This window comes from Spodoptera frugiperda, chromosome 21, assembly GCF_023101765.2.
Source record: "Spodoptera frugiperda isolate SF20-4 chromosome 21, AGI-APGP_CSIRO_Sfru_2.0, whole genome shotgun sequence".
NCBI lineage: Eukaryota > Metazoa > Arthropoda > Insecta > Lepidoptera > Noctuidae > Spodoptera > Spodoptera frugiperda.
The window spans coordinates 6,854,893-6,868,681 of record NC_064232.1 but is presented as its reverse complement, the minus strand read 5'-3'; positions in this window follow the sequence as shown (position 1 = coordinate 6,868,681).

Sequence of the window (13,789 nt, the reverse complement as noted above, 5' to 3'; positions counted from 1 at the left end):
CCACAGCTATTTATTTTTACTAGTGGTCGCCTAGTGGTCGAAATTCAACCACATACGATTTAATTTACAGTACCACTTAACATACGTTCAAGGATAATTTTTATTTAACTCAAACTCAAACAAACTCTTTTATAAAACTCTTTTCATATGAGACGTGAGAATATCATCGCAATGTCTATAGATTTTGACGTTTTGTCAAATACGATCAGATACTATGCATGTGTGTGTAATGTTTTATTTATTGATTTAATGTACTTTATAAGCATTATTTTTGAAAAATATTAGCATCCTGCACTTCTCCTACACATAAACTATAAGTGTACCAAATTTTATGCTCCTACGTCCGCGCAATTTTCGTAAAAAGCGGTCCAAAGTTTTTGCATCACGTATTAATATATAGATAGTAATGTCAATATAATATCACACCTTCTGTTTGTTAAAGGCGTAGGTAGAAGCTTGCAATGTCATTATTTTTAACCGACTTCCCAAAAACGAGGAGGTTTTCAACTTGAATGTTTTTATATAGTATTTGCATTATTCTCATCAACAGCCCGTGAGAAGCAACTGCCGGAGCCACCCCTCTCCCCATTCGTCATTCGTCCCGTGGGTTTCTTATACCCGACTAAAGGACTACCCATTTGACAGAGACCAGTATCAGCGCTTTCTGATAAACCTGAACCTTTTATACTACACCTGATAGTAAGCAATCGCAGCCGCACATGGACATCCGAAATAGTAGAGGCATTACAAGTGCGTTGCCGGCCTTTTGAGGGTTAAAAATTTAAGGGTTGTTTGGGAATCGGGGATTGGGAAGTAATTGGGCCTCCGGTAACCTCACTCACACAACGAAACACAATGCAAGCGATGCTTCATGTCAGTTTTCTGCTCGGCTGTGGTATCACTCCGGTCGAACTGGCCCATTCGTGCCGAAGCATGGCTCTCCCACGCTTAAATTAAAAAAGCTAATTACAAAAAAACTTGATATTATCTCAAATTACGCATTTAATCTTAACCAAGAATTGAACTGTGGAATTTACGTACCACAAGTATTCGTGGTTAGCTAAATAAAAGGATTATACAGAAATACCAACCAAATGTTTTTCAACTCATTATTATGTATTTATATTATAATACTACCGCGTATTACATACTAGTTATTTCTCGCGGATTCACTCGCAAGGAGAAGCAATATTATACGGAGCTGCGGACTACCTACTGGTTACTGGGGCTCCGGCTCGAAAAGCAGGAGTAGGAACGTGGTGGTTTTTAGTCAGTAAGAGTCTGACACTCCCTTTTGCCTCGCCCAAGTCGTGAGAAATCATTGGATGATTTTCCCATCTTAAAAAACAAAAAATGCCTCGTTGGTCGAGTGGTCGCAATTGCAACTAGGCAAGAGGTCTCGGGTTCGATTCTCGCATCGGGCATAGGATTAGTGGTTTTTTTTCGGTCTTTCGAAAATTTTTCAGTAGTAGCACGGAGTCTGAATTTGTGTCCGGTATATGGCAATAGGCTCACCGCCTATTATACATGGGACTTATAACACAAATGCATTGTATAGCGGCATTACCTACATGCCGTAATGTGCACCTCTGTGTGCCTACCTACCCTTTCGGGGATAAAAATCGAGACGTTGTTTATTTTTATTTATTTATTAAAACACATAAAATAGCTTATTTTTATCCCACGGGAATGCGACTGAAACCGTTGACAGAAAAGCTAGTTGTGATCTAATTATAACTTTATCTAATTTTTTACATGTGAAAAAGTCTCTAAAGTATGGGAGAGCCATGCTTCGGCACTACAGGACCGGATGGACCAGAGTGATACCACGGCCTCACAAATGGTCTATTCAACACAAAAATAATTTTCCAATTCGAGCCAATAATTCCTGAGATTAGCGCGTTCAAACAAACAAACTCTTCAGCTTTATAATATTAGTATAGATTCTTAGAATTCCAACTATGTATTGGGATTATTTACATAGCTATATATCATTGTATGTATTTGATTTTCCCATAAAAAACTATAGTACGTACTTGTAATGAGTCGAACGTCTCATTGCAAATGAATGAACGAAATAATACTTCCTATATTAAATATATAAACTATAAATATATAATGGTTCTGTATAGAATTAAGATTTATTTTTTGTTTTCAGTGGCAGCACGGAGACTGCAATTGTGCCCAGTTTATGGCAATAGGCTCACCCCCTATTACATGGGACTTATAGCACAAATGGTGAAAAGTTGGTGTACATTGTATAGCGGCATTACGTGCCGTAATGTGTACCTCTGCCTAACCCCTTCCCCTTATCGGGGATAAAAGACGTGACGTTGCTTTTTTAAAAAATACCCATAGTAAAGCAATTTAGTACTTCTGACGAGCTAATTCAAATTGAGAACATAAAGAAGTTAAATAAACATTGTCTCTACTCTGTATAAAGTGGTTCACAAATACGTACGATGACAGAGACAGTGAAAGAGATAGCTCTTTCATAACAAACACATACGTGATTTTTTTGGTTGAACAAAAAATACTCGTTATCAATAATAATTTATTCGTTATCGTAATAATTTATTTTGACAGAGAACCCCAAACATATTAAGATATCTACCGAATAATTGACAAAAACGTGTCTATAGTATTTATAGTAATATTATCCTCATATTGTAAAACGTTTTTAGCATAGATTCAAAGTATAACCAAATACTTCCCCAATTAGATCTATTGAAATAATTATCAATACTACTTGAATACTATTAGCTTTTGCCTGTGGTTTCGCCTGCGTTTATGTCGATAATTAGAGTTCCTGGCCATTTTGAGTGCAGGGCTTTTTTTAAGGGGGGGAAATCATTTAATGACTTCTCTCGAATTAAGCGAGGCGAGAGGTCGTGTCAGACTTTTATTGACTAAACAAACCAGAGCCCCGGTAAACCCGCTAAGTAGTTCGCAGCTCCGGATCAGGCATCAGCCCTGGCCCCATCTGTGGTGGTCTGATGGCTCTTTGAGGAATGCAGGGCTTGGTGCGATTACTGGGCAACTGGCTGCTGCACGCTGTGTAGCGGGTCTGATTTCCACACGAAGCAACTCTTTGTGTGATCCACAAATACCTACGTATTTTGAAACTTTTCGCGCGCGTGTTAATGAAACTTTATCGTTTTGTTATTGTGATAAAAATAAAACTAATGAATATACAAAAAAAGTTTCTTTGGGAAAGTTGTTTGTAATCATGAGTACAATCACGTGTTTAAATATCGTTCACTAATTACATTTATTGTGTTTGCTGAGTTCAAGTGATACAATTTTAAAGTGATCAAGCAGACCTGTCCCCCACATTACATTGATGATTCATTCTTCACACAGAAATGCACTGCCAAAACGTATAACGCAACTTCCATTTAAAAAATTTTGTGATGAACTACAAAAATGGTTGGTATCTGAAAGTTTTTATTCAATTAATGAATTTTTTTACAAATATCCATGTAAAAACTACAGTCTTGACCTAGCCTCTAAATATCGGCCTAAATATATTTGTATAAGTCCAAATAAATAATATAACGTTCCTACTCTAGTATATAGCTACAATTTTAATATGATGTTCCTATTCTAGTATAAGGCATAATTTATTGTTTTAAAGAATGTATGTAATAGCTTCATGTTTGTTACTAAAATGTTGGTGTCAATAACTGTAGTCAGATTAAGAATAGTTTAATATATTAGTATTTAAGGAAAATAACTTTCAAAATTTGCATGCTGCTATGACAGCGAAACATGTTGATCTTTTATTATATACCTATGTATTTACAACAACAACTTTGTATTTACCGTGTTTCTGGCAAATAAATATATTATTATTAAAAAAAAGAAATCTAAGAATTCTGGAAAATATTGAATGAAGTGAAGTAGGTAAAAATGGGATTTTCCTTTCCGCTTATCAAGTAAAATATGAATGCTAATCATGGGACCTTGGGTTCATTTCTCGTATGAGGATAATTAAATTAGCTCCGGTTTCCTACACGGTGCAAGTGGGACATTCTATTTTTAGTGATGACGTAGGGGTCCCAATCCTCAACTACCTATATTAATTGGTTTTAAAGTATGGGAGAGCCATGTTTCGACACGAAAGGGCCGACTAGACCGGAGTGATACCACGGCCGAGCAGAAAATCGATGTGAAACAATGCTTGCGTTGTGTTCCGTTGTGTGAGTGAAGTTAACGGAGGCCCAATTACTTCCCATCCCTATCTTCCCAATCCCCGATTCATTAAGATCCCTTAAATTACTAATCCCCAAAAGCCCGTCAACGCTCTTGTAACGTTCCTGATGTTTCGGATGTCCATGGGCGGCGATTGCTTACCATCAGGTGATCCGTTTGGTCGTTTACCGGCTTATACCATAAAAAAACATATATTTTTTGTACTAGAAAAGATTTTTTCCTCGTCAAACCGATTATCCTTGTTGAATATCTTAACTATAAAAAATGGGAAGTTTGTGAGTTTGTGTGTATGTTTGTTACTCAATCAAGCTTGCAACTTGCGAGCGACGATCCGTAAGCTGGCTGGCAGCTACTGACAGCCGCAAAACGAGCCTGAACCGAGCCGGAGCTGTGCTCGTTAAAGGTACGCGTCCACAGTTCCGGATCGTACGCATCGCACGTATCGCACGCAACGGCTTTAGTTAGTCTTGTACAGAAACTCATACAACTGCGTCCACTGATCCGCATCGGACGGACCGCATCATCGGCAATGCTTACATGCGATGCAGGCCTGTGGATGCATAGCTTAAATGTGCTTAAACCTTTAGTCGGGTATACGACACCCGCAGGAGAATAGCGGTGTAACAAAGGTATTTTACTCTGTCGTCACCTGCTATTAAAAGCTGATATATAGCTTCTAAGAAACTGTATATAAGTATGCAAATTTTCCCTGATAAATGGGAAACCATTGATCTACAACGTGTCATGTCGTAACCAATGGGTTGCGTATAATTATTGGAAGGTAATTATATCTGCATTAATTGCCTTCATTTGCTAATCTAATTATCTTATCGTTGGTCGGGCCATGAAGTGAGCGGGATATTTTAGTCAGTAAGAGTCCTTTTTAGTCAGTAAGAGTCTGACGCCTGAGACTCGCCTCGCCCAAGACGAGAGAAGACATTGGATGATTTTCCCCCACAAAAAAAGCGGGATATAAGCGTGCTTTTTCCACCAGAGATGTGTTATGTAGCTATGCTATGACGATGTAATAGCTAAGCTGTACCGTTTCCACTGATACTAAGTTATGTAGCTGTGCGAGGAAGATGCGCAGCTCGAGTTTGCGATGTATTGATAGTAGGGAAGCCATCCATAACACGCATCTTTCCATATAAAAAACATAGCTTAGCTGAACCGTCCGCACCGCACCAGTGTTACGCACATTTGAAACAACAGTCGATTGGTGGAAGCCAAACGTCATCCATAGCAACGTAGCGTCAACGTTTGGTTGTTAGGAATTTAAGGGTAGCTGAGGTAAACCGCCGCCCATGCACACTTGGTAACAGCGTCAATAAAAGCGTTAGAAGTGCTCTACCAGTGTACTGGGGTTAGGACTTTAAGGGTTGTTGGGGAATCGTGGATTGGGAAGATTGGTAATTGGGCCTCCGGTAACCTCACTCACACAAAGAAACATAACACAAGCGTTGTTTCACGTCGGTTTTCTGTGAGGCCGTGGTATCACTCCGGTCGAGCCGAAGCATAGCTCTCCCAAAATTCATCCTAAAATATTACATCGGTATAATAACTAAACCTACTGTTATATAAAAATCGCCTCAGCTTCTAAACCCGCTATTCTAACAGCCCCACACTAAGTGAACTATCTTTTCACAATAACAATGATTGTTTGTCAGTTTTTCCTTACGTAAATATAATTATTCAATCTGTTTGTCCGTCTGTCCATTATAAACACTGGTTATGTAACTCTATGTACGTAGGATACCTAAGAACTGAGGTATTTATTAACAAAAGAATTGACTGTATATTTTAAAAAGAAAATATTTGTTACCTAAGTTGTTTTAAGTGGTCTATTTATTCTCCGAAGTGGTGTGTGATCGTCATCGACATTAATAGGGATGATGACTGGGTCAAAAATAAATTAATAAAACTTTTCAATACAATATAATATTAAAAAATAATCACATTCTCATTCATAAATTTGATGAACTATGTACTTAACTTTCGATTTTTTCTAGCTAAATTTCTAGAAATAAGTTTGCTATTTGACGTAAAAAACTTATGACGTCATAATAGAGTATTTCATACAAAGTTTATTGAAAATATCGTTTTTGACATTTCGAAAAAAGTATTGAATTTGACTAGTAGGAAACATGCCTATTGTGGAAGACAGTCCACTGCTGGACTATGAGCCTCCTCTACATAAAGATACATCATGTACATCAACAGCCTATAAGTGTCCACTGCTGACCAAAGGCCTCCTTCTCGTTGGGAGAAGATTTTTTTATGAAACGAACGGACGTATCACCTGATGGTAAGCAATCGCCGCCGCCTATGGACACTTGAAACACCAGAGGCGTTACAAGTGCGTTGCCGACCTTTTGGGGGTTAGGAATTTAAGGGTTATTGGGGAATCAGGGATTAGGAAGGGGGGGACTTGGGCCTCCGGTAACCTTACTCACACAACGCAAGCGTTGTTTCACGTCGGTTTTCTGTGAGGCCGTGGTATCACTCCGGTCGAGCCGGCCCACACTTTCCAGGCCGTGGTATCGACGCAACCCTGTGGATATCAATAGCTATAGAAACCTCATACGACCTTGTTACTATAATAAAAACCACATAAACTAAATACACCATTACATTGTAGGATGTTTAGCAATATTTACTCAAGTTAAGTGTCAATTGACATGGATTTTTGACCATTAAAAATATAACTATTATGGTGGTAACATTCCTCTAAGTTTGTTTCGGCATTTCTTCTCAGAGTAGTCGGATAGGAAATGCCGGCCTCATCTAATTATATTTAAGAGACACACACACAACGTCACGCCTTTTATCCCCGAAGGGGTAGGCAGAGGTGCACATGCACATTACGGCACGTAATGTCGCTATACAAAATACAATGTACACCCACTTTTCACCATGTGTGTTATAAGTCCCATGTAATAGGGGTGAGCCTATTGCCATACACTGGACACAATTCCAGACTCCGTGCTACTACTGAGAAATTTTCGAAAATCCGAAAAAAGCCCAGTAATACTTTGCTCGACCCGGGATTCGAACCCCTCGTCCGGCAGTCGCACTTGTGACCACTCGACCAACGAGGCAGTCGAGGCAGTCAAGACAGTTATTTATTATTATTCTATTTGCAGAAATAAATATCATTTATCTGATAATTATCGCTCACGGAGCTCATTGCTGGCCTTTTTTCCATTTCTAAAATGTTCTCAGTAGTAGCACGGAGTCTGGAATTGCGACCAGTATATGGCAATAGGCTCACCCCCTATTACATGGGACTTATAACACAAATGGTGAAAAGTGAGTGTACATTGTATAGCGGCATTACGTGCCGTAATGTGCACCTCTGCCTACCCCTTCGGAGACAAAAGGCGTGTCATTTTGTTGTTTATCGATGACCAAACCTATCCTAACATACCTTTCATAATATTTGACACTGCATCTTCTTTGGAACCGCAATATTTACTGAATTTTGAGGAAAAACGCATAAAAAAAGGTACGCGTTTTGCACCGGTAAATAATTATTTAAAAATTGCGTAAGGTGCTGATCGGCAGTGTAATACTCGAAAGAATAAGGCCTTTTTTAATGGGAGAAGGGGAGAAAATCTTCCAATGTCTTCTCCCGCCTTGGGCGGGGCGAGAGGGAGTATCAGACTCTTACTGACTAAAACCGGCCAAGTGCGAGTCGGACTCGCTCATGACATGACATAATATAAAAGTTGTAAAATAACTTGGTTTTACATAGTGTTTGTATGAACGACAAAGTTATACAATGTGTTAGGGGCGAGACTTCTAACCCGTTAAGGCTGAATACTACATCTAATTTTAACGACAAAAGTCCTGGGTCGAAGGGGTCGAATCCCCTCCCCCTAAAAATTATGGCCATTTTAATATTTTTTTAACTTTTTTTGATATCAAAGGTTGTATGCGTCGTAGAAACAAAAAAAAGACGACAAACGGTAGCTAATAACCTTGGCTAACTAATTCATTACTTTTTTCATATGTTTGATAATGTTTTGGTGAGAAAAAAAATAATTTGTGAATTATTCTTACCGAAAAAATCACTATTTTCCTATATTTTCAATTAGGGGTTCAACCCCGCCTATTATTTTTTTGTCGATAAAATTAGATGTAGTACTCAGCCTTAACGGGTTAGAAGTCCCACCCCTATCACATTGTATATGCGGTTTTCGAAAATGTTTATTTCTTAAAAACTAATAATGATATCTCGTTCAAAACAATTTTCGTTGTTAGTTTCCATTGAAATCTACTGCATATATTTTTTTAGCGTTCTCACTCTCTTATTTTAAAAGTTAGTGGGACACATTTTTTTCCACTTTGGAAGCGACTTTCAAACAATTGATTTTGACGAAAAGTGCTTTTAAGAACCTTGGTGATGGGTGTCTATGGATAAGAGACCTATCCATAGACACCCATCACGGATATATAAGCTGAAAAAATTTTTTTTTAATCAGTTACATGTATGGAGTGCCCCCTTTAATTTTTAAATTTATTAATTTTTATTCAAAATTCTAATAGCGGTTACCGAAATACACCATCTTACAAAGTTTCAACTATGTAGGCCCAACAGTTTCGGAAATAAATGGCTGTGACATACGGTCGGACGGATGGACAGACAGACAGACAGACAGACATGACGAATCTATAAGGGTTCCGTTTTTTGCCATTTGGCTACGGAACCCTAAAAACCACCCCGTTCCTACTCCTGCTTTTCGAGCCGGAGCCCCGGTAAACCCGCTAGGTAGTCCGCTAGGTAGGTAAATAATGCCCAATCATACACAACTTTCCGAGGTCAAGTATTAAATTCTGTGTGAACAGCTCCATGTTCCTTGACCACAGAAGAGCTGTAATGTTGTAAGTTGTCTAGGAATGTTACGGACATGTGGCGCGGCTGTTATAATGCCGTATTTGTAAACAGTGTTCAAATTAGCTCAAAGAGAATAATGCACTTTTTGGCTTACCTACTGGGCCTATTTTGCTCATTTTTCGTATACATATATGAAATATGTGGTTTAAATTAAGTCATAAGAGGTTTCCCCATACGGTTTATATTCTGGTGTTTATTTTTACGAAATTTAAATGGTTTAACGTAATGTTGTCTTAAATTTTAATGTGCTTTCGTTAAAACAAGAATTTATTTCTTAATTTCCTTTCCTCTAATGCATTTGCATATTATAAATATAAAAAATATACTTATGTATGTATGTTTGTCAACTGACATTAAGAGTCTGACACTTCCTCTCTCCTTACTCAAGGCGGGAGAAGTCATTAGAAGATCCCCCTTCCTTCCACCCTTAAAAAATGAGTACCATAGGCAACAATTGGCTACTTTTCATTTTTTTTTTTTAAACGTTACCCCACACTAATATCGCTATACACCTGTATCGTGGGTGCGTTTATAAACACAAATTCACATACACATGACACCCAGACCCGGAACAACAATCTGTGGATCGCACAAAGAGTTGTTCCGTGCGGGATCGAACTAACTACACGTTGCGTGGCAGCCGGTCACCCAGCCATTCGCCAATCCGGATATTCTTACAGAAATGGGACTTAATTGAGAACAATCTGAATTAAATGCGGGCGAAGTCGCGGGCAAGAAGTTGATCTGAGGAAATTATGTTAATTACCTTTTTAAATTAATTGTCACGAGGGTCAATCAGACCATTTGTGACGTAAGACATATTATACAAATAATTCTTACGAAAATTCAGGTTAATCTAATCCGAGGTAACAACTTCGAACCCCGGGTCGTGTAATTAATTGGTTCTTTTTTGGTTTTGAAACTTATTTGTTAAATCGAAAGGTCGGTTCAGATTAAATTGGTGAGTTAAGTAAAGTATAATTATTAGGTTAAAACATTTTGGAGAAGCGTAACCTATGGAGATTTTTGCTCGTTCTTCTCCATAGGAATCTAGATTTTTTTTAAATCTTTATTTATTTAAGAATATATGTATCGTCACGCCTTTTATCCCAAAAGGGGTACGTAGAGGTGCACATTACGGTACGTAATGCCGCTATACAATGTACACCCACTTTTCACTATTTGTGTTATAAGTCCCATGTAATAGGGGGTGAGCCTATTGCCATATACCGGGCACAATTCCAAACTCCGTGCTACCTACCTATCAGTAGATTTGTTTATTATAGATACAACATTTACACAAACTTCATATAAGATGTATCAAATTCATATATTCCTTACCCCCAAAAGCAACGCCTCTGGTGTTTAGGGTGTCCATGGACGGCGGCGATAGCTTACCATCAAGTGATCCGTCTGCTCGTTTACCGACTTAACAATACCATAAAAATCTGAGATTTTGATTCATTTGCTAAACCTTGATACAGTATATCTGAATAATATAGCCAGTAAAAAATCTCAAGTAAACAAATCTACATAGATAGATTTGAAACCGACCGTCAGAATATTTCACACCTGCCCTTTTATTAAATCCCTTATCTTAGTTGTCAGTATTTGGCCCCTAAGTTACTTTACTTCTTTCATTCTTTGAGAAGTCCCCTATCTATAAAAAGCTATTGTCATGCACTGAACACAATACAGCATTTCATTCATGCATTTTGTACGTCGTCTTTCTTAAAGTTTATGCCATTATTATTACAGATGGGGCCCAGTAGGACTGATGTCTGATCCGGAGTTGCGGACTACCTAGCGAGTTTACCGGGGCTCCGGCTCGGAAAGCAGGAGTAGGAACGGGGTGGTTTTTAGTCAGTAAGAGTCTGACACTCCTTCTCGCCTTGCCTAAAACGGGAGAAGTCATTGGATGATATTCCCCCCTAAAAAAAGGGTGTTTTTCCACCAGAGATGTGCTATGTAGCTGTGCTGCGAAGATGTAATAGCTAAGCTAAGATATAGTCTTACGACACCCGCGGGAGGAGTGGGGATGGTGACAAATGCATTCTATTATATTCAGTTTTAATTTGAATTTTAACGTTTTACAACGTGTGAAATATCAACATGTCACCAATGTGTTTTATGATAGCAGAGTTTCGAAATGTCTACACAGATTAACATATTTAATTTTAATTATGTAAATAATATCTAGCAGAAGATTTATTTGATTTAACTTTAGCAGATAATAATATAATTGGTAGCTAAAGTATTTCATTTTATTCTTGTCGAAAAATCATCCTATCACGGGTGAGGTGAGAGGGTGGTGTTTAGTCAGTGAGTCTAACGCCCGAATACTCAATTTTAAGTTGAACTTAAATATCGTGCTATCTCTGTCATTCATTCGCCCAAGGCGAGAGGGAGTGTCAGACTCTTACTGACTAAAAACCACCGCGTTCCTACTCCTGCTTTTCGAGCCGGAACTCTGGTAAACCCGCTAGGTAGTCTGCAGCTCCTGCCCATGGACACGTGAACCACCAGACGCGTTACAAGTGCGTTTCCGGCCTTTTGGCGGTTTAGAATTTGAGGGTTGTTGGGGATTGGAAAGATTGAAAAGGGGGCTAATTGGGCCTCCGGTAACCTCACTCACACAGCGAAACACAACGCAAGCGTTGTTTCACGTCGATTTTCTGCTCGGCCGTGGTATTACTCCGGTCGAGCCGAAGTATGGCTCTCCCACACTTAATTTCATGGGAGACAGACATGAGGTTATGCCTGTATGTAATTTAAGTTATTTTATATGTTTTCTTTAAATTGAGTGTTCGTTACTCCACTCAATTCTTTTCAAAAATTTAACGATTGTAATCCATATTTCCATAGATATGTCTCATACTATCCAATCCAACCAATAATATTATGTTTAATTGAAATCAGTCATCAACCTAAGTAAAACCATGTAACGAAACCATAGCGCGATTCAGGATCCGTATGCAAATTTACAACGCCATCTAGAGAGCTTGTTAGTAACTTTTCTATTCGTACCATCATCTTTGACATTCAAAATAGCTTTTTGACGTTCAAAAGTGCCCTTCCCTGGTCTATTTGAAATGAATAATTTTAACTTTTAACTTTTTAAGGGAGAGGAAGAAAGAATAGCATTTATTTAGTAAGAGACAATAGCACAGCGGGATAATTAAATTTTGTAGTTAGCGTCGTATTAATAGTGACATCTAGTGATAAGTAGCAGAACTACAAGTCTACTTACCTCTGCTATATTTTATTGATTAAATATACATCTAACGATATTGTAAATAGACAGATAAAAAATTGCTAACGCGTTTGTAGGGATTTCCACATTGCCCGAATTACAAGAGTTCCCTACTTTATTTTCCAGTTCCTTGCATCTGTCGATAAATTACCATGTGATTACTAAACCTGAATAGCTTCTTAACTCAGTTCCGCTATTGCACAATAGATGTCGCTATTTGATGTAGACCACAAAATGAAGGAGATGCTACATAACTATGAGTCAATTTTTCTCCTTCAAATACCAATAATACTTTACTTATCATAAACTTAAAACATATATCAGTGTTCATTTGTGTTTAATTTGAACTCACTTAACTCCGGAACAACTGGTAATCGAATAAAATACGATATTTGTGTGTTCATTTATCTATGAAGCCTATTGACTACTACTATGAAACCGGTTAATCAAGAAATCATTATTATCTCAGTAAATATTTTATTTACTTATTTAACAACTCAATCTACAAGGGTGAGCTTAATGTCACAGGCATTCTTACTATCCATATATCAAAGATACTTTACCCAAAAGCTATAAAAACTTCAAAACCATTTAACACATTGAACGCCGTAGGTGACCGGTGACCGACGTCAGCAGAGCCTTCAACAGTTTTCTACTGGCAGTATAAAACTACAAGTTTTTAAACTGACATGGTCACGAACACTAATATTAGAACTTAAGCCGGGATATTTACCATGTTCATCCGTGAGCATGGCGCTTGCAACAGTGCCAAAATATCGGAAATTCATCGAAGTGAATAAACATGGTAATTATTAAATGAAACCACAAAACTAATTGAAACAAGCATTTATTACATTTATTAGCAAATATACATACACGATACAAGCGCACCTTGCACTGGGCGTTCAACAAACAATTTTTAAGTCATATTTACAGCAACGGGGAAAAATTTTGGTACAAGCACTATAGGGGCGCAACCGCGAACATTCATTATATTTTTACAAAATATTCTCAAAAAAAAACAACACATGTAGGTTTGACAGAAAATTTTCTTAAAAAATACATGTTTATGCGGAATTATAACTAAAAATCTATTATGTAATCCGGATAGATTCCGCAAAGTAACGCCTGATTGTAGAAAATTTCTTTTTGGTTCAAATACATTAAAATATTTACATTAAAATTACATTATTATTATTATATTAAACATTTAAACAGAAAAATCAAGAGACGTGGTCACAATACGGATTTATTACAAAAAATATCCAATTAAATTTCTTATCAACTTAACTGGATACAAAATGACTTTATCACCACATTTTACATGGACAAACCCACTTTTCACCACATACATTATAAGTCCCATAAGATACACCGGCAAATTTTCTGTCAAACCTCAGTTCTTAAAAGGATGTTATTCGCAG